This window comes from Triturus cristatus, chromosome 4_2 (genome assembly GCF_964204655.1).
Source record: "Triturus cristatus chromosome 4_2, aTriCri1.1, whole genome shotgun sequence".
Lineage (NCBI taxonomy): Eukaryota > Metazoa > Chordata > Amphibia > Caudata > Salamandridae > Triturus > Triturus cristatus.
The window spans coordinates 157,816,263-157,818,604 of NC_140586.1; positions in this window are offsets into that span (position 1 = coordinate 157,816,263).

Sequence of the window (2,342 nt, forward strand, 5' to 3'; positions counted from 1 at the left end):
TGGGAATACTTTGTATGGGAGTGGGAAAGTGACACGTCTAGGCCGAGGTTCACCTCGGCATGTATTGCAGAGATTTCAGTAGGGAGGAGGCTAGCTAGCGTTTTTTACACCTGCGGACTATACAGACAGAGCTGAGAGCAGGGGGGTTTCCAAGTATCTTTTCTTGGCCTCAGTCAGTTTAGGTTTTTTTTTATCACTGATCTTCTGAAGAGACACAGTCCTTCGCCACAATAGTTCTTAGTTAGTGGGGTAACGACTTGATACCACTAGGCAGAAGGGTCTTGCTGGAGGAGGTAATCTCCAAGGTTGCCTGGTTAGCACAGGGGTGCCAGGGCTGCAGCATAGTCTGGTCACAAATGGCGTGTCAGGGGGAACTGTGCTTCATAGAAGTCGGGGTCCATTCGACTAGGTTAGGTGATGAAATATGGTTGAATAAAATTTTCATAGGATGGGTCAGGGAATTGAGGCAGGGGCATGACCTTTCTGAGTGTTAGGATGGGGGGGCAAGATAGTCGGTCAACTATGCTGGCCTGTGGCGGTAAGGTCATGACTGGTGAGCAGTAAATTTAAGGTCCTTAGTGGGCGGCGCCATTCACGGATGGGGTCGCCCAGGAGGAGGGACAAGGGGTCTCTCCTAGAACTCCAGGGGCGGTACATCCGGTTGGATGGATGGGTGCGGTGAAAGAGGGGAGTCACGCTTTCTTTAGGCTGGTTGGCCACCCCGCACTGGTATAGACGTCATTAAATGGCGCAGAGTGCAAGACCCCACAAATTGGAATGGAGTTCAGGGAACGTATGGGGGTAACCGGGGGGGGGAAGTACCCTCTCGGTAAGCGGGCCCTCTGCGCATGCGCAACTCCTACGGGAGGGCGTGGTTAATTGATAAGGATCTGACACCGGTTAGCGACCTTGCCGTAGGCCCAAATAGGATACGCAGAAAATAATTAATGTAGGATTATGTCCAGATGTTAGATTCGGATAGAAAAACTATGTATTAGTGGTAGTTTAAGGTTAGCCATCTGATATCTGTGCATATGAATTGTAATCAAATGTTGTGTTATGTTTCTGCGTATAATTGTGTTTATATTGTTTATTTCAAAATTTTTAATTTTGTTTTCATATTTTAATAAATACGGCCGGGGGTTGTACGACCCCCGCCTCCAAAAAGTAATTACCTTCTCATGTCCCTCATTAGAAATGTGGTTTACGCGCAGGGGGAGGGGGAAATTCGGTAGTCCCAGACCATATAGAAAGGCGGGTGCCGGTATCGGCCCCGCCGCGGATATGGCGGGGCACAGACCCCCTCCCCCCCCTCGCCTGTTCGCCCGGCCCGGCGCGTTTACCGCATCAGTGTGACGCGATGGGCGCGTCACGGCCGGGATTGGGTGGCGGCAGGGAACCCTTAGCCCGGAAGAAATTAAGGTGCTTCCGGGTCAAGGGGGCGGCGGGGGACAGGCCAGTTAGAACTGGCCTGCCCCCAGTGTTAGGATAAAAGGCCGGGGAGCGCGGGACGCGGTCTCTTGGTCCCGCGCTCTCAGGCAATCGGATGCAGCCCCTGGGAGGCTGCTAACTATTTGTTTGCCCACCCACCATCCCCTGTTGCAATATGGTCATTGGGTAATGAATTACGGTGTGGTGTTGTTTTGTTCCTTAGGTTTTTCCCGTTTACAGGTTATCTATCGTCGTATTTATTGCTATTCCTTGGTCAAGCGGTAAGGTCATGACTGGTGAGCAGTAAATTTAAGGTCCTTAGGGGGCGGCGCCATTCACGGGTGGGGTCGCCCAGGAGGAGGGACAAGGGGTCTCTCCTAGAACTCCAGGGGCGGTACATCCGGTTGGATGGATGGGTGCGGGGAAAGAGGGGAGTCACGCTTTCTTTAGGCTGGTTGGCCACCCCGCACTGGTATAGACGTCATTAAATGGCGCAGAGTGCAAGACCCCACAAATTGGAATGGAGTTCAGGGAACGTATGGGGATAACCGGGGGGGGGGAAGTACCCTCTCGGTAAGCGGGCCCTCTGCGCATGCGCAACTCCTACGGGAGGGCGTGGTTAATTGATAAGGATCTGACACCGGTTAGCGACCTTGCCGTAGGCCCAAATAGGATACGCAGAAAATAATTAATGTATGATTATGTCCAGATGTTAGATTCGGATAGAAAAACTATGTATTAGTGATAGTTTAAGGTTAGCCATCTGATATCTGTGCATATGAATTGTAATCAAATGTTGTGTTATGTTTCTGCGTATAATTGTGTTAATATTGTTTATTTCAAAATTTTTAATTTTGTTTTCATATTTTAATAAATACGGCCCAGGGTTGTACGACCCCCGCCTCCAAAAG